Here is a 20,889-nt window from a genome sequence, read left to right on the forward strand (position 1 = left end):
CACACTGTCCAGAAATGTTAAATGTTCTCTGAGGTGAACCCTGGGGACCTCTCCCTCAAACACACTAATCACCTGGAAAGGAAGGCAGGGTGGTCGACCTCAAGCACGGCGTCCTCACATAACTTCTATGCTAATGATGCTTCATTTAACGGCCGTGGCCCAATCAGGAGCCTCTGAGAGGAGGTAATAAATCATTTGTGGATGGTGTCAGGAAGTGAAATAAATTAGACAGTGGGTTGTGTTATCTGCTCACTGCAGTGAAACTCAACTGGTAAGAACTCAATCACCTGACTAAAAAAAGTTGACAGACTGGAGAAAAATGATGAGAGCAGCCCCAAAAAAAAAAAAAAAAAAAAGCCAAAATAACTCCATCAGTGAACTCCATCTTAACTGATGCAGGAGAGAAACTCGTGGTGTACCTTCCTGAGCTTCCCGGTGGTGCTGTGCTGGAGGAAAAGTTGTTTCAGTATGGAGGATTAATCCGGTCAGAAAAGCCTTGTAGCTTTAAAGACGTGAGCCGCAGGGGTTTTCAGAAGTCATGAATCAACATTTTGCCTTCCTGAGCTGAATCCCACTTGTAGGCTCCTTCTGTCATTTGTCAAATTCAATGATACTTTGACAGCAATCCCTGTTGTTGATGGGATTAAACAGTCATAACTTTCTTTGAAAGAGCTGAGTGGTTAAGCCCATAAGTACTTAAAAAGAGCTGAAGGGAGACAGTGTCAGACAAAATGGTAACACACAGTACCAGGTGCTGCCACACCTGATACTTCAGGCTATTAATAGAAAGGTACCACTCTCTAACACCTTTATATAAGAGTTTAAAGTCTCTAATTCCTTAATACATTTGAATGATGATGCAGTGATCAATTTAAGCTCTTAATATGGAAATGATCAAGACTGCAAATACTGAATTTTGATGGTTTTTAGCAAGTTGATGCAGCCAATTTATCCTTAAGATCAGTTTTTTACGTGTTTTTCTCAGTGATAAATCTAGCTGTTAGTTCATTTTTGACTGTATTTACATCCTCTAGAACCTCCTGATGTTTGAATTTTCATCGTCAGTGACGGTCTGTACCTGCTGATTCAGACTACCAGATGCCACACGATATAATGCATACTTGATATCATACAGTGCCGTGAAAAAGTATTTTCCCCCTTTCTGATTCCTTTTTTTTAATTTGCATATTTATCACACTCAATTGTTTCTGATCATTGAACCAATTTTTATATTTAACAAAGACAACCCAAGTAAACACAAAATGCATTTTCTAAATTATGATTTTATTTATTAAGGGGTGAAAAATATCCAAACCTATCTGGTCCTGTGTGAAGAAGTATTTGCCCCCCTTGTTAAATCATGAGTTATCTGTGATTAACCACAGTTCTTGGAAAGTTAAGTCCAATTTCACTGTTCACACCCAGGCCTGATTACCACCAGATTTGTTGAATCAAGAAATCACTTAAATAGAAACTGTCAGACAAAGTGAAGTAGGCTACAGGATCTCAGAGAGAAACACATCATGCCACGATACAAAGAAATTCAAGAACAAATGAGAAACAAAGTGAATGAAATCCATCAGTCTGGAAAAGGTTACAAAGCCATTTCGAGAGACTTTGAGACTCCAGCAAACCACGGTCAGAGCCATTATCCACAAATGGAGAAAATTGGGAACAGTGGTGAACCTTCCCAGGAGTGGTCGGCCAACCAAAATTATTCCAAGAGTGAAACTACGATTCATCCAGGAGGCCACAAAAGAACCCAGAACCACATCCAAAGACCTGCAGGCCTCACTAGCCTCAGTGAAGGTCAGAGTTCATGACTCAACCATAAGAAAGACACAGGGCAAAAATGGCATCCATATGAGAGTTCCAAGGCCAAAACCACTGCTGACAAAAAAGAACACAAAAACTTGTCTCACATTTGCCAAGAAACATCTTGATGATCACCAAGACTTTTGGAGAAATATTCTGTGGACTGACGAGACAGAAGTTGAACTTTCTGGAAGGTGTGCGGTCCTGAAAGCAAGCATCCAGCCATCAGTTCATGACCTCAAGCTCAAACGCTCTTAGATTATGCAGCAGGACAACAACCTGAAACATACCAGCAAGTCCACCTCTGAATGGCTAAAACAAAACAAACTTAAGGTTTTGTAATGGCCACGCCAAAGTTCGGGCTTTAATCCAATCGAGATGCTGTGGTGTGACCTTAAACGGGCAGTTCATGCTTGAAAACCTTCCAATATGGCTGAATTAAAAAATTCTGTGAAGAAAAGTGGGTCAAAATCCCTCCACAGCGATGCGAAAGACTCATCACCAGTTATTGCGAACGCTTGATTTCAGTTATTGCTGCCAAGGGTGGCACGACCAGTTATTAGGTCTAGGGGGGCAATAACTTTTTCACATAGGGCCAGATAGGTTTGGATTTTTCCCCCTTAGAAACTGCATGTTGAATTTACTTGGGTTGTCTTTGTGAGATATAAAAATTGGTTTGATGATCCCAACCTTTTGCCCCATTCCTCGATTAAACCAAGAAACAAACCTACAAGTATTGATGACTCCTCTCCTGCAAAATGGGATGACAGCATTACATTAACAGAAGAAGTGATTTTTTTCAAAATGCTTGTTCAAAATAAAAGGACTATAATGCATTTAAAACACATTAATGGCCTGTGTCAACAGCCGGTACTTTTAGCTTTTAGCGCTGGCAGTGGTCACAACCTCAGATTTAGAGCTCTCCTCACTGGTGTTTATTGTTGCTGCAAAAGTTGACTTCTGCCTGCCTCTGTAATGTCACTTTTAAATAGCTCTGTGTGCGTCATATTTCCTTTTTGAAGGAAATATCACCTAGAATATAAAAACAATGTAAAGCAGTCCTGTCCTGAAAAGGCTACAACTGTAAACTTAACCCCTGAGAAGACAAGTCAGATTGGTTTCACTTCCACCATTGGCACATGATAACAAAGTTTGTGCTGCACTAAAAACATTTGAAAACGCTGGTCTGCATTGGCTTTGTATTGAAAATAAAGGCTGCCACTGTAAAAAAGAAATAGCTGCTTTTGACACAGGGCCTTAATTGTGATATTAGATTCTTGTGAATTTTAAATGTATCCATGAAGAAAGTACTGATGCCTCCTGGGTGCCTTCCTGTGGAGGTCTTCCAGGCACATCCAACTAGGAGGAGACCCCAGGGCAGACCCAGAACTCACTGGAGGGGATTATATATCCCATCTGGCCTAGGAGCGCCTCATAATCCTTCAGGAGGGACTGGAACATGTTGCTGTGGAGAGGGATGTCTGGGTTGACCTGCTTCACCCAACCGTGGATATGAGGAAGGAGATAGATAGATGGAGGAAACTACTGACATTTGGATACTTGTTGAGCAACCTGCTTGCTAATGGATTGCAAGGAATTCAGGTAGACTTGAAGTGTGCCTCTGGAAAATCTCTGTTTGAAGGACCATGTACCCCTAGTACTTCACAAACAAGAATCCGAAATCAATTTTAAATATTTTGATGTACTGTAAAACAATGACTTTCTAGATGGAGAGTTAAGAAAACTCCACCTGGATTTGTTGATATCAGCTCTGTGTTGACACTGGCAGAACAGGGCTTCCTTTAGGTTGTTTATGTTTCACTCAGTGCTTCAAACATGTTTTTATTTATTCATTATTTTTCAAGTGCTACTCCCTATTCAACAATTGGCCCTGAAACTGAGTGGGCAAGAAGAGATGGCCCTTTCCGCCTAGGGTTAGGGTTTGTAATATATATTTATCTGCACTCATGTCGCCCTCTCTCACCAACAGTCTCAGAAATAGTGCAACAGGATGGGAGGGAGGGGGGTTGTATTTATTTTGGCCTGAAGAGCTGCGCCGTAAGTCACAAAGTAACCCTAATAACACCCCAGGAAAATGAAGAAATGAAAAATGGCCGCCTCTTCTCCCTCCTGTCATCTGCTCCTCCCAGATACATTAAATATCGGTTGCATTACTTCGCCAGCACAAAGACAAGCTTGACTGATTGATTGAAAATCCTCGTCACAACACGGAGGATGATACAACTCAGACAAACAAGAACAACAGCGTGACGTCTCTCACGGTTTAGTTCGATGTTGGATCTGTCATCTGCTGAAGGATGACTTAATTCAGGAACACTCTCATGTCCTTTGTGTCTTTCATGTCCTTGTTAAAGCGCCTTTTGTCTAACAAGTCTGCCTGCTCCATTAGCTGCCTTTCAACTGTGAAAAAGCACATTTATCATCCTTTATATACACTGTAAAAAAAACCCACAACAGCGCTGACAAGGAATTAACTCCCTTCTGTTAGGGTGAAATCTCCTTCTTGTTTGGTTTTGTTTACAAATTGGCATCTAAGATGATTTCATTCGGCCATCCGCTTTGATCCAGACTGAAATATCTCAGCAAACATTGGATGGATTTCAAGGAATTGTCTATCAACATTCATTTCTACACAGATAGACAATGATGAATCCTCTGGCTATTGCTAAAGGGCTGACAGTAGACTGTTTCCATGGTTGAGTCAATGCAGAGCCAAGAATCTAATAAGATCCACGATTTCAGAAGGAGAAAAAGGACAGATATCAGAACATGACGCATTTTACTGTCACGTCATCCTTGGTTTTCTTTTTAAAATTGTGTGGTTTACTCTTTTATGTCTAGAAAAAATGACTAAGCCCAGCGTGAGCCAAATCTAACCACAGTGTTTTTGATTTTAGGATGTTTAAGGATTTTTGGCTCAGGCCTTCTCTGTCTTTGCAGATGTAGTGATCAACTAAGATTACGACATTTGATGTATTTTTTAATTTTTCTTTTGTTTTTCTACGTTACACTCATGTTTTGTTTTTTTAGATTAACATTAATAAGTGTTATGCCTTAGCACAGGTAACAGCCAAGGCTGAGAGAGTTATGTTTCATGTTGTCCACTGATGTCAGGGGGGTGTCGAACTCAGTCACAGCAGGGGTTGGATTCTGAGTTTACATCTAACCTGAAAGCCTGACAGGGACAACATTTAACCATAAACTGTCAGCCTCATTTTCACCAGTAATGAATTATGGGGGAAAAATGTCTGAAATTAATAAAAAGTCAGGATGATAAAATTAAAGGCTCAAAATCTGAGATAGAAAATAAAAGATTCTAGTTCAAAAGGTCAGGACAATAAAGTTAAAATAAAAATAGTGTTTTTAAAGGTCAAAATGTAAGATACGATGCAAAATCCCATGTTTTCAAGGTCAAAATATTAGATAGAATTCAAAATCCCATGTTTTCAAGGTCAAAATATTAGATAGAATTCAAAATCACATGTTTTAAAGGTCAACATATGAGATAATATTCAAAATCACAAGTTTTTAAGGTCAAAATGTAAGATATGATGCAAAATCCCACATTTTCAGGGTCAAAATGTGTGATAAAATGCAAAATACCATGCTTTAGAGGTCAAAATATGAAATTTATTCCAAATGATGAGTTGTAAAGGTCAAAATATGAGATTAGATTCAAAATCATGAGCGCTGAAGATGAAAATATGAACTTAAATTCAAACTGACCAGTTTTAAAAGTAAAAATTCTGACATAAAGTTTAAATTTTTGAGTTGTGACGGTCAAAATATGGAATAGAATTCAAAATGATGAGTTGTGAAGAACCTGCGACTGTCTAGCGACCAGTCCAGGCGAGAGGCGAGTCCACCTCTCGCATAATGACAGCTGGGATAGCCTCCTGATACAGTTTCATTTTGTTATTCTTATCCTCTGCTTTATTTGTTACTTGCGTTTGCAAAAATCCTCTTTACTGTAGTTTGGTTGTTTCCTTTGTTTTTCTTATTGATTCCAACCTTGGTTGTAACAGACTCTTACCCAAAGCATGTAGTGAAGCTGTATGCAAGCATGACCCTGATCCTCTCTTCGATAAATGTTGGGTTTCTTGCTCCTGGCTAGAAGAGTCTTACTGACCTTAGTCGTGAATTCTAAGAAACTTTGGGTCTGGAGGGTAAAGTGCAGCGTGATCGATGGGCGGCCCCGTGCAGCCTCAGCAGTAATGGGGGTGAAAAACAGAAAGCATTGTGTGAACTGAGCCTGAAGGCAAAGCTTTCAATTTACCAGTCGATATTCGTTCCCGAAGGATGGAAGGATGGACTTGAAATGGCTCCTGCTTGGCGATGTATTGGCGAGCTAATGAATTCTCTCATTTTGAGACTCTACCCGTTTGTTCTGTGTCTTCCTTCCTTGTGTGTCTTGTATTCAAACTTTCTTATGAAGTCAGTTCTGTCACCCTCCTTGCACCTCACCCTGTCAACCCCACCTCCCCTGACCCCCTCCTGTCCTACATCTGTCACATGTAATCCTCAGGTGGGGATTTAGGTGATGGAAGGTTAAGTTGCTGACAGTGTGGAGCAGGTGTTTTTGTAAGTGACAGCGTGCTGTTACACCGCACACCACAGCCGCCCTCTCACTTTGTCAATGTCACCGCTTCTTTACAACGTGTTTCCTCGGCTCCCTCCGTGTATGTGTTTGTTTTGCAAAGACTGCCAGAGTTTATGATGAGGACGTCATCTGAAAGAAGCAGACAGATGAAGATGGATCAAGTAGCTCAGTGCCCCGGGGCCGCTTAGTTAAAAATGGTGTAATGATGTAATTTCCTGTGAGAGACATTGGAGATCTTGGACAGGTGGAGAATTTAAATGTATGGCCTATTTAAGTCACTCAATGTGTGGTTATTCTCTCTGCCGATTTCACTGGTGTGTGAAATAAATCACAGCTCATAAAAGCCCATGTAAGAGCTTAATTAATGACCCTTATTAAATATATATTTATCACCCTGTAATGGCAGATTTTTAATAAACCCATGAAGGTTTCTGCAATGTATTCAGGCTTCGCTTGACTAAAATTACCTGTCAAAAGGTAATTATGTGATGGAATATTGCATCCCAGGTTGTGATTGAACAAAAGAGTGTGAAGAAAAGTGCCCTATATGCATAATTATTCTTGTATTATGAAATGAAGGGCACAAACAACATTGATTAACAAAAGACACACATTAAAAAGATTAACTGGAGAAGTGCAAAGAAGGACTATTTATCCTCGGATGAATGGAGAGCCTGTCTTAATTCTTTTCATGCTGGACTGGACTACAGGATTACTCAACTTCATGGAGCTCTGGCTCTGGAAATTGACTAAAGTCTACAGTCATTTGGAGGTCTTATGGCAATTTCGCTGCCGGTTATGGAAGAAAGGAGTTCAACGAATGGATAAACACCTGTGACATTTCCTTTCAGCACCATGTTCAAGGTTTGCACGCTTCCTTGTTTCTTAACTTTCTAAATTTACAACCCCTTCTCCTCAGAAAATGTAGGCTTTACTGGCTGTTCTGTCATTTAATGAAGTTGTTAATTTACATGGATGACATACTTCACAAAGTCATGACAAAAGTTATGCTAATATGAAACGGTAGGCCCAACATGTATTGTGTTTCTACTTCTTACATAGATCCAGTATAAGCCCTTAGTAAAGACTGGCCATGAAATCTTCATTGATAATTTCTGTCAGAGCGTTTATATGCAGTTGGAAATAGTCAAATTATTTTATCGGTACAGGTCCTTTACAGCAGTGGATAACGCCGATGGGGGCAGGAAGTAATTTCTGCATAGAGAAATGCTACTAATAGTTTAGTACATTAAACTCTGATCTGCCTTGGATAAAACTCTGACTCGCATTTTCTACATACAAACAACTGCACTGTGAACCGAAGGCAAGAGATCCTCCCAATGGAAGTGTGTCTAGAGCGCTGGGCCACAGCACGCAGCCCTGATCAGCAGGCAGAGATCACAGGAGAACTGCAAGTTCACGCAAGAATAGTGTGTCAGCAGTGGCTGATTTTAATTTTTGGGTTAATTTATCATCCATTCCAATATTAGTCCATAATATTATTGCTTCCACCATTGGGTGAGTACATTAGGAGGTTAAAAGGTTAATGTTTGCTTAAATGATCTGTGCTTTTATGTGAAATTCTTTGGCTAAATGTCCTCAAAAGTTAACTTTTCCTTGCAATGGCGCCATTGTAGCACTGTGATCCATTGACCTCTCAGTGACCCTTTGCTATCGCTGCAGGATGAGCAGAATTTTAATATAGTGATGGTTTGCGATCGGGAGTCCGTGCATTGTGCTGTATTTTGAAAGAACTGGATATTCTATGCTTGTGACTTCCTGTTTGGAGCTTTTTGATCTACGAGAACTGACGCAGTTTTGCAGCGGCAGGCACTGAAAATAGACCTGCAGTGTATCTCAAACGAAGAGGAGCGGAACGGCGCTCCAGGATGCTCCGCTGCCGGACAGAGTGCGGGCTGTGGAACTCCTCTGATAGACTAGAGAGGGAGCGATGTGCTCCACAGTACGATTCGCCAGCGGATTGCAGTGGTTGCTGTATGTGGAAATTGGAGGTGACAGTGTACAAAATTTAGGATGATCATCATACAAAGTGAGTGCTGCTACGACATACGTCGACTAACAGACCAGTAGGAAAGCAGGAAGAAATTATATTATGATATACATGCCCAGACACCCTCCTGAAGAATCTCATTTTGACTGCTTGAACCCACGATCTCATTTTTTCGATCCCTAACCCTTCACTTGGGCCAGTGACACCCTCCCCACCCAGAGGGGGCAATCCACTGTTTTCCAGCAGATAACCATGGCCTCGGACTTGGAGGTGCTGGTCTTCATCCCAACTACTTGCACTCAGCAACAAACCACCCCAGTGCCTGCTGGAGGTCCCTTAGAAATAAAAGTTAAAGGACAAAATGTGTACTCACAGCAACATGTCTAAAACTGAATTTAAAAGTTGCACTCCTTCTCTCCAACTTGGCACATCACATGCAAATGCTGATGCCATATGAAGATCTCTTTCAGGATGAACGGACCAACAGTTTTTTTAAGCCACAGAATCATCTTCACTGCTTTTCTCTTTGTAATACACCATATTCTATGAATTTTTTTGCAGTTAATAGCTACAAATTGGTAGACTTACAAAGCAGGTGGATGTGCCAGTTTCCTGGCAAATCCATCTTGAAAATCTCCCGTCTGAACTGTTTGGGCCCTGTTAGAAAATGACCGGACCAATCAGCAACGAGGGACAGTACTTTTGGGCGTGGCAGAGTCGTGACGTAAGCAAGCAGCTAGAAGAGGCTGGCGCAATTATGGTGGAAGACATTATCATGGATGCTGCTAAAGTGCCAGTTTTATCAGAACTTGACAGCATTTCTTCATTAAAAGAAGAACAAAGAACAGCAGTGAGTTGTTTTCTTTTAAAAAACGACAAAAGTCGTGTACTGACATGTCTACAGTCGCCATGTTTCTCTATAGAGTTTACTCCTTCGGTATGGGCGCAGCTCGATGGTGGCTACGTCACGTGTTTTGTTGCTCTGATTGGCCTGTAAAGATGTGACAGACAGAACACTCATCCAATCACCCTCTGGGTTTTTTTTCAAAGGCTCTGCCCTTTCCCAAACGCTGTCTATGAGTGTTTTACCAGATGGATGTGTGAAACACATCCATCTGGCGTGCCAGGTTAACAAATTGCCCCAGTGTGCAAGGTTTGAGGGCATGAGCCTTTTATTTCCGATGATGGACACAAAAACCTTTTCGATGTGTGCAAAGCTCTCGAATCAAAATTCAGTTTTTTGGTTTCTCCAAGAGGATCTGGCTGCAGACCTCAATGGTGGGATGTTTAGCTGCTGACCTCTACAATGGGGCGACGTCCACCGTGGGGCGGGAAGTGACGTATGCTAACCAAGTTTATATTTTCTGCTTTCTGTCAGAGGTTATGGCAAGTGGATATTTTCACAACAGCAGAATGTTATGAATACAAATGGAAAATTACTGAGGGGATGAATTTAGGGTTAGGCATCCAAACGCTACAGGGTAGGGTTAGGGGGAAAAAATTGAAAAATAACACCACAAACTAGGGAAAAATACATCAAGGGTTAGAACGTCACTTCCCACCCCATGGTCGAGGTCGACTCATTGTAGAGGTCTGCAAAAGATAAGCCCAAAACGCCCCACCATAGAGGTCTGCAACCACATTACTCTCGAGTAGCACCTCCAGTATACAGCCTTGCTTCCCACCTGGACTCATGATGCACTCTTTTATTTTTTGGTTGAATCCACTCTAGCACGCCAGTAGTAGACTAAATGTCAAGCAGCATACTAAATAATGCAAAATGAAATGAAGTGTGCTCTCTGTGCAGCTGAAACTGAACTTTAAAGTCTATAAAACATAAAGTGGCCCTGCTATCAGTGACCTCTTCCAAACATATGTTACTCATCAAGGTTATAGAGGAAATAAAAATTGTTGAAACTTTTACAGCCGCTTACAGCCTGCTCACCCTTGGGGAATACGCTCTGTGCCAGGTTTTATATAAAAAGTGCTCTGGTTTCTGTCTAATTATAAACCCTCTGAAACCAGTAATCATGTGAGCCACTGAAAATAAACTTTTTTGGTTATATTTTTTTCTTAACTTCTAGAAACAACATTGCAGGATTGTTGCTTGGTGTATTTTTCCAAAGTTCAAAGTGATGACCTGGATACCTCTCTCTCTCTGTCCTACTGATGACTACTCCATTTTTTTTTTATGCACAGTGCAGTTAGTGCTCACTGTCCGTGTCTCTCCTTCGTTTGCTGACGTAGCTTCGCTCCAGCTTCAGAGCCCCCAAATCCCTTCTTCACTCCCGTCTGTCAATCCCCATTCCCCCATCCTCTGCTCACCGTCTGCACAGTCCTTTCAACCCACATCCTCACAGACCTTGAGAATGCTTTTTCTTAAGTTGTGAATGTTAAAAGAGACTAATTTATTACCCAGCCTGGGCTGCTATGCAGCAGGGGCCAAGGAAGACGCTCAGGCTGCAAAGAATGACTCATCGAGGGGCTTGCAGTTCTGCTTAAAGCCACTGGGTGGCAGTATGAATGCACGGCACTGTGTGTCAACCATGAAGCACCATGAAGCCCAGCATGACACGCTCCCCACAGAGTGCAATTTGCCACTGTGAATTTTAGGCAGCATCCTATAATGAATCAAAATTTCTGAGTCATGCATATGCATGTTCACATGAGAGGAGAGAAGATGCTATGATGCCTCTAAATGGTGAAAAAGTAAACAAGAAGTGGACTTGAGCCAGAAACATTCATGTCAGGTTGTACAAATTCATGTTTTGATTCCAGAAAGAGAAATATACTTGAGAAGGATGTTTATTAATGCACTCTAAGAGGCCCTTTCTGACATTTTAAATAAGTTTTTTGAAAGAATACACCAGAGAGAGTTTAGCTGCATGGAAGCAAATAATTGCCTTATTAACACACGCCATGGGTGGTGTATTCTCCTGCCAAAATTATTCCACCTCTGTTAATAAACTAATTGCACCCTTTCCTGTTTTGAATCAAGTTGGGCTGAAGGTTTTTTGGCACTTGAGCATGATCTAAATTGCTGTTTTCCAAACATATGACCTCCAATTGTGAATGTCTCCTCGCTTATTTGCCACATTATTCACTGCAGCATTAAGTCAGCGCGTGTGATGGGGGAGTGGCTGAATAATTCACAGTCTTGTGTATTTTTAACCTCATCCTTACATTTATAATGCAGAGAAATTTGGATCATATGACACTGACACGCTGTTAATCTTTTAAAGGCTGCACATCTCCGTCAGCTTTTATCTGTGAATCACTGCTGCTTTGTGAATAACGCACACACACGTTAAAATGCACACATACATCTACACAAAGTGAGATTTGTATGCCTGTGTTTATTTCCCTCTGAAGCTGCACGAGCACAGATGGCCTCCTGTTTTACTTTTCAAGCAGAAAGGACTTACTCGATTTGACATCACCTGCTACAACCTGGCAGGAGTCCATCGGCGGCTTTGAATCTGCTCCAGAGATGACCAGAGAGGAGGAAAAACGTTTCCTTCATCATTATTCATCCTAAACTATTCAGAAGCTTCACAGGCCGGCCCCAGTCTCTTTAATGGCAGGCAGCTCTGTTTATCATGCGCCGTACTGTATACAGAACACACAGTGGATCGAGGGGAGATGGGATGAGATGGGACATAAATCACCAGCTGGATCTGAACCAGATTTGAACCCACAAGTCTCACAAGCATATGGTAATCATGCAATAATGAACTGTTGTCTGCTGTGCTCTCTGCAAGGTGTTCTGCATGGCATATTGCAACGGGTCTGTTCAGACCGTGGTGGCATTTGCACTCCATGTCACAGATATGTATATTCACACATCCTCTTTACATCCTGTACAGCTCCATAGGCAGTAAATGATTGTTTCAAACGGTCACATTGAGCCACAGACAGAACTGGCAGTTGAAAAAGGGAACAGTGCTGATCTGATATGAACCATAACAGTTGTTTTATGCCTGTAACAGTTTTGATCTTTAAGAGCAGGGGTGTCAAACTCAAGGCCAGGGGGCCAAATCCGGCCTGTGGCACAGTTAAACCCACCAGATGGTATATTTTTATTATAACTGGCCCACCAGTATGAGGTCTGCAGATTTCCTCCAGTATAACAATGTAAACCTAACCTCGATGATTGAAAATATCCTTGCTAAGTCACAAGAATCAGAAATAGTAGAGTTAAAATAATCTGATAAAAAGTCAGGAGTGTGGGAAAAGATATTTGTGTTTTCATTTCATATTTTCTAATTTGCATCTCACAACTATGACTTAAAGTTATGGTTTTGACTTTTTATATTTTATATTTTCACCTTTTCAAATCATAATTTTTACTTTCAGTTCACACTTTGACCATTTAGATTCACGATTCTAATTTTTGAGTCATATTTTGATGTTTTAGACTCATGAAATTAAATTATATAGTACATTTGGACATTTTCAACTCCTAACTTTAAATTTTAATTGCAAATATTAACCTTCTGTATTCAAAATCTTAAATTTTGAGCTCAATTTTTAAAATTTTATCTCAAATTTTTATATTGAAAACTCATTATTTACAATTTGATTTTATATATTGACCTTTAAAACACTTGATTTTGAATTTTATCTCATAATTTACCTCTTTAACTCATGACTTTGGACTCTATTTTATATTTTAATCTTCTAAACTCTTGATTTAGAATTTTTTTCATATCTTGACATTTTTATAACTCCTTAAATATAACTTTTAATCCCAAATATTGACTTTTTTTAATTCAAAATTTTAAACTTTTATCTCATCTTTTTGTCTTTTAAACTCATGGTTTTAAATTTTATCTCATATTTTGACCTTTTAAACTCATAATTTTTATTTTTTTTAGTACTTTAACTCTTAAAGATCAGGATTTTTACTTTTGACTTTAAAAATACTAAAACTAAAATTTTCAAAATCATTTATCATCAATGTTACTTTATTTCCCTACAATTCATCAGCGGTGAAGATGAGGTCGACAGTTTATAAGGAATTTTGACTCAGTTAGGCCCTCAGGTTAGGGCCAAATTCAGAATTCGGCCCCTGCTGTGATTGAATCTGACATCCCTGTTTTAGAGTGTGCTGTGCAATGAGATGACAACCCAATAACAGATTAAGGTCCTGAACAACCAGAGCCTCGACTCTCAGTCAAACTCAATTTTAGAATAAACCAGTTAATGTGGCTAGATGTTATCTACCTGCTCCATCAATTATGGTAGCTTTTATAGTCCAACTCCTCTCCTTGTCAGTCCAATTTTACTATGTTTTATAACACAAAAAAATAGAGAATACTTTAAAAATGAAAATTTTAAATGGTCATTTTTACCCATTTTTATAAAAAATATTTATTATATGCAAAATAAAAACGTAGTCATTTGGTGAGATTTATGCTCTAATGAAAATAATGTTCCAAAAATCCTTAAAATGTAAGTCTGCACATGACTGTTCTTGGATTTGCATGGCTGTGTTTAACTATGTGTCAATCACAGTCAGGTACAGTGGGGGTCCCGGGTCTCTGGCACCTTTATTTTTGGGAGTTGCAGGCTGAAAAGTTTAAGAGCCCCTGTTTTATAGGACACACTGTGTAAACACTCGTTGCCACAAATGACCCAGTATTTCTGACATCTATCTCACTTTAAGCTCCATCGATACTATTGTCATCATGGCTGTGCAATCATTTTGTTTGCTCAGTTTTTTCTCTGTGATGCCCCCCCGCCCCAACACAGGACTTTTGGATTAGGTAGTTTATTAAACATGTTTAATATTCACAGTTTCAAATCAGAGTGACACTTATCATTTTTCAAGCAAATAGGAGGGAAAGGATTGCTTAGGAAGGCTTTTACACACCTTACAGGTAGGAGAATCTGGCAAGATAAGCTTCTGAACCATTGCTGACTCTAGTCAGGAAGGCGGAAATCAGGTATCTGCCTCATGTTTCAGGCTGGGTGTGTGTTTGCTGCGTGACGGTTGCTGTGTGTGTCAGCTCCGGCTCTGGCTGTCACGACCATACCAGGTGTGTTTATTAAGAGAGTGTGATTCACACATAGAGCAACTCAAGGTGCTAAACACAATTATAAAACAGGAGAAACACAATTATGAAACAGGAGAAAACAGAGAACACATTTATATCGAATGTGCAGGAAAATATCATTATCATCATAATTGCTAATGTTAATATTAAAATGATGAGTATTTTCATAAATGGCTGTGCTGTGCTCATAGTGGATTAATGCTGGCTCTCTGTAAATAATATAAAAGAGTCTAGACCTGCCTTTTTTAATTCTGCTGTTATAACCACAACTCATGTTTGAAGCTCTATATATACTAACATATCTAAAATGGATTGGAAATGTCTGGAATTTATGGTATTAATAGGACTGAAATGATTAGACTTACATAAATATGAGCATAACTTCTAATACAGTGAAAAATAAACCTAAATAGTTTCTTTATATTGAAATTTTGTGCTTAAAGGTGTTGGTCCAGTCTTTGACTCACACTCGAAAGAACTTAACAACAGACACTCTTGTTTTTGTGGTGGATAGATTTTCTTGTTTTGAGTACTTTTCCAGGTTTTTGGATCTGGTTCTCATTCTTTGAGACATAATCATATTCTTCTAAACCTTTTCTAGCAGCTGAAGCATGATTTAGGTATTATCTCTACCTGCAAAGCAGGAGCACTCGCTGTACACATTTGTAAAATTATCTTCCCAGGTGTTGACATTAACTCGTACATCAAAATAAGAAGTGAATCAGAGCATACTGTGAGGCAGCGTACGTTCATTTTTCATGACTTAATGTTTTTTTTTTTTCAATCTCACAAGCAGCTGTGTGAACAACTGGTTTCACAAAGGGCGGCATTTCTGTTTGTATTCATGTGAGGGAAACCATTTGTTTGAAGTGTGGTTAAGATTGTAGTCGTGGTTAAATAATGAAACGGATTTGAGGTTTGAGACGGGGAGAAAAGCCAGGATCCTGCTGTGTTCAGGCACCTTAGACTGCCATCTGTCTCTTCATTACATCCTGAGTTTTCTCTGAAGTCTATGGACCCTGCACTGTTTTCTGCATTTGGGCTAAATAATACCAGTAAATATCAGCTAATGTTGCAGATGAATTATTAACATAATCATACATTGAGAGGGGTTAAAGAAGCATTTAGGGGAAAATTCAGCATATGTGGTGCTTACTAGAGGCTGTCTGCAAAAACTAAGGGGACCCCATTAAGTGCCATGTTAAAATGTCAGATGGTTCCAAAAAGAGAGTGTGACTGGACTGATCAAAAAGTAAGAAGGGGATTGCATTTTCAATGTGGTGACCATTGTAAAAGTGTTGACTTACATGCTCCCTCAGAAAGAAACAATTCATTGTTAATATTGTTAACTTCTTAGGCTATAGAACAAAAAATTGGCCCCCAGTTGAAGCCTCAAGGTATACATTGTGGCCTGTGCTATTTTGGAACAAAAGTAATCTTTTTGGATAACAAGTTTTCACAAAGTTATGTTATCACTATCATCTATCCTGATTGACAAGCTGCAGTGGCAACACGACCATCTTTATGGCCTATTTTATTCTAAATAACATGTTGAAATTTTTAATGCTAGGTTTTGGTTATTATTAAAATATTATTATTATTATGATTATTAATCCAAATAATTAAAGTTGTTCAAGATTAATAAATTACGGGGAAGCAGCCTGAAACAGGGAACAACAACTCAGTCTCAGAATTAAGATTTAAATAATAACATTATTATCATTTCATAAATATTGGTTTAAATAAATAGGCATAAAATCACGACTCTCTTAAACAGCATATTCATTAAAATATGAATGCAAAATTATTTAAACTCTTTTTAAAACCAAAAATTGAACCTGTTTGTAAACTTCAGGCTTCAGACGAATTTAAACCAAGATCAACACACCCAGGATTTCTTACTTACTCTAATTGGATTTTCACACCAGTTAAACCTTTATTTTATTTGATCCTATTTATTCATTTTTTTAAAGAAATATTGTGGGGCTTTTATGTCTTTATCTATAGTGGAGGACAATGGACGTAATTGGAAACAGAAATGAGAGAGTCGGTGAGAGACATGCTTGAAATGTTGCCACAGGCTGGACTCAAACCCCCGCCCGCATACATGGGGTGCGCCTCTTACCACCAGGCGATCTGCGCCCCAAAACTTCAGTTTATTTTTGATGTGACAAATTTTCATGGTACAGCTCGCAACTTTTATATTATATTGTATAAACTGTTATAAACTATATATATTCACATATTAATGTACTGCTATGACTCAAAACGTTTCTGTACATGTATTCCATCAGCTGAGAGTCTGTACTGACAGCAGTTAAAGACCCTGTAAAGTGAAATCCAAAATTTGTGTCTTAACACACTCGGTCTGTTGGAATATGGTTGCTGTAAACATGTGAAAACACTGGGATCCACATGTGACTGAATTTTGGATTGAGACCGTTAGAAAGTTTTTCACCTCTTTCCTGACTTGATTTATTTGGGCGGGGCAACTATGTGGGCTGCTGATGTCACCAGCCCGATGTGGGGAGTAACCCCGCCCCCCTCAGACTACAATGACATAAAGTCACAGTGCAGTTCATCTCAGTATGGTCTGTTGTTGGCTGATGTCACTGTCTTTATCAGAAATTTACAGTAAAATGCAGTTTTTGGTCATTATGAGGTAAATTGCTAAATCTATCAGCCACAGTGGCCTGTGGATCATTTAAAGCATCATAACAGAGATCTGAGCCAGAAAACTACCTTTGTCTCTTCTCTGGCACAGAACCAGGCAGTAAAGCTCTGATCATAAGGTCAACGTAAGGTCAAGGGGCAGAATAATGGCCTCAATTCAGATTGTAACATTTTTTAAATTTGAGAGGACCGTGTTTCTGCTGAGTTGGCATGGCTTTAGCTCATTCCACAGTCACGTCACGCTCACACCATCCTAGAGCAGATTTTACCCCCTCATTTTTGATGATTTTGAAGCTTAATTTTATAAACTTAGAGATGTTTTATTTGACTGAAATTTGACCTGGGGGTTAATAACACAGTGACTGGTCATACAACAAACATAAATACAGATTTATTCTCACTCTTCAGGGCCTTTACCATAATTAAGATGTCTAGATATCTGTCACTCACCCCTTCTAAAACTCAGTGGCAGAAATGGCAGACTCGTACTGCGTGTGACGTCACATGCAGTACACCCACCATGTGAGGGTACAGGTGTCTGTGGAGATGCAAACCCTTTTGGGGTTAAGCATATTGAACCACACCACCATACAAAATCAAACCGGACCACCTGATGGAAACACGGCTTTAGTGAGCAGAGTAGGAAGGGAAAGGGAACCTTGAGGAGATGTGATTGGGCCGGTAAACTCTTGATATAAAGAAAAACCAATGGGCCACTGCCCCTGGTCTTTGGACTGATGCTAAGTAGAAGAAAAGATAGATCATACTGGCCCGACTGGGAAAATGAGGTTGTCCAGTACAGAAAGCAGTTTGCTGAGGGTCCTTCTCTCTGCCACAATCACCAGTAAACAAATCATAAAACAAAGCTATAACCCCCCCATGTGTTTACATGTTAAACAGGCTTGTATTAGAAATTTACATGGTGCATCCTAACAGTCTGATTGGACAAAAACAGTAAATAGCACTCTGAATTAAGATCATTACCCAACCTGTGTAGGGGGGGGGGGGGGGGGGGCTTACACCAGAGTGTGCTCCGGGCCTCATTTTGGCCAGAGGCGACCCTGCTGACGTTGCCTGTTAAACTCGAGGCTCCTTCTTGTTTGTTAAAGAAGAACATTATGTTATTGATGAGAATGGGTAATGTCATGTTGCTCAGTGCAATCAGACACGCTGCTGTTAGAAATAATCAGCACCACTGTCACAGGTCAAGTGGAAAATCAATGCAAAATTACTTGCAGATTACTTGAACTTATCGACCACAGTTGTCTGTGCCAGTTTTTGAAGGATTTACATCGATAAAGACTCAAATCTGTAACATTAATGCTCATTTTTTGTTTCTATTATATATTTGGCACTCTTGATATGTTTAAACTATCCTGAAAATCTCCTATTTTCCAGCCTATATCATCACCCAGTATAATAAAAAGACACATACTACAGTGTATTTTGTACATTGGCGACTATTCCTTTTCTTCTCCCCCTGTCCTAATGCCATTAAAGATTGTTTTGAGATTATGCACAAAAGGCATTTTTTAGACACAGCTTTGCATGTTTAGATTAGTAAAACCCTGTAATGGAGGCTTGCTGTCTTGTTCTGACACACACTGAACCGGTTCATGGTTGTTTTCCCTTTTAACCACCAGACATTACTCATCTGTCCGTCTGCCAGCTCAGATAATTTCTGGCTGGGAGAAAATTTGTTCTGTTGCTTACAAATGTAGGAAGCAGAGGAAAGAGCCCCCTCCTCTTTTAATTATCAACCTCAGTAGCCTCTACAATGTCTATTGAACAACAGCCACCAGATCAAATATGCTCATTTGCATCAGAGGCATCAAGAAAATTGAGCGAGTGAAGCATGATGTACCCCACGCTGACACCGAACCAACTTTGAAGACATCTGAAATGAAATTTACATGAATATATGGAAGGAAGTACAAACCATCGTACGTCTGCTATAATTAGCTTCTTGAGATCATATTTTGGCAGATTTTTGACCTTATTCAGAGACGAGAGTCGAGGTTTCCTCCAGGATTCTGTCTAACATTTAAACACATTTTGCTCACTGCAGGAAAGCTCAACTGCGAGCCTGTTAGAGTCACAGTTTTTACTCACACTGAATACAAATTTACTATATTTCTTCACTCTGACCCAATCTCAGTTTGTCACTTGTCACTCTGTTACGACTTCGAGTTTCTCCAAGAACATACACGTGACTAGTGATGAGCACAACTAATTCCTGCACCAAACACACACACACACACACAAAAATGAAAGCCTGAGGTGGTGCTGAAGAGGCCTTTCACCTCTGTCCATGATAAGCGGTGTTACTGCGGGGTGCTCAGCAGCTGTACTTCCTCTCTACAAGAGTTTATGGAAGCAAATATAAACTATCCTGGATGTTATAATTAGCTTCTTGAGGTCATATGTTGGGGGCTTTTTGACCTTGTTCAGAGTAGAGAGTTCTTCATCTCCTTCCTCTGTTTCTGCATCTACCCTTTTCATTTCCCTTCTCTCTTCTCTTGTTGAATCTTCCTTTTCTCTCTCATTACATCTACCCCATCTTTTTCTGCACTTATCCATCTCTGTTTCTGCACCTACCTCTTCTCTATCTGCATCTCTCTTCTGTCTATCCACATCTATCTTCCATTTTGTTGCATCTCCCCCTTACCTCTCTCTGCATCTATCTCTCTCTTGAATTTTCACTCCTCTTTCTGCATCATCATCTTCTCTCTTTCTCCATCTCCCTCCTCTCTATCTGCATCACTCTCCTGTCTATTTGCATCTCCCTCCTCTATCTGCATCTTTCTTCTATTTTTCTACATCTCCCTCTCTCTTGCATGTCCACTCCCCTTATTCTGCATCACCCTCTTCTCTTTTTCTGCATCTCCCTCTTACCTATTTCTTCATCTACCTCTCTCTAGCATTTTTTGTCCTCTTTTTCTGCTCCACCCTCTTACCTCTTCCTGCATCTCCCTCTTATCCTTCTGCATTTTCCTCTCTGCAACATTTCCATTTCTTTCTTTCTGTATCTCTCGCTCCTCTTTTTCTAAATCTTCCTTCTCAGTTTCTACATCTCCCTGTTCTCCTTTTCTGCACCTTTAATTCTCCCCTTCTGCATCTCCTTCCTCTCTATCTGCATCTCCCTCTAATGTTTTTCTGCATCTCCCTTCTCTATTTCTGCTTCTCACTCTTGTCTCTTTCTACATCTCCCTTCTGTTTTATGCATTTACCACTTCTTTTTCCAGCATCTATCCTCCTTTTACATCTCCCTCCTCACTATCTGCATGCCTCCTCTCTATTTTCATCTCCTCTATCTGCATCTACCTTTTCTCACTTTCTGCATCTCCCTTCTTTTTTATGCATTCACCTCCTGTCTTTTTGACATTAGCCTCTTCTCTCTTTCTGCATCTCCCTTTTTTATTTCTGCACCTCACTCTTGTCTCTTATTGCATCTCTCTTCTTTTTTTCAGCATCTTCCTCTTCTCTTTTTCTGCATCTCCCTCATCACTACCTGCATCTTCCTCCTTCCTTTCTGCATTTCTCTTCTCAAGTGTGGTGCAAGTTAGGACTTTTTTCCACAGACATTTTTTTATTAGCGCTGGCAGAGCTTGGAATCTCATTTTTAGAGCACTTCTCACTGTGTTTATTATTGCTGGGTTACAAAGTTCCTGCTTTCCTCTGTAGCATCGGCAACGTTGTTTCGCTCTGTG

The sequence above is a fragment of the Cheilinus undulatus genome, linkage group 4 (assembly GCF_018320785.1).
Source record: "Cheilinus undulatus linkage group 4, ASM1832078v1, whole genome shotgun sequence".
Taxonomy (NCBI): domain Eukaryota; kingdom Metazoa; phylum Chordata; class Actinopteri; order Labriformes; family Labridae; genus Cheilinus; species Cheilinus undulatus.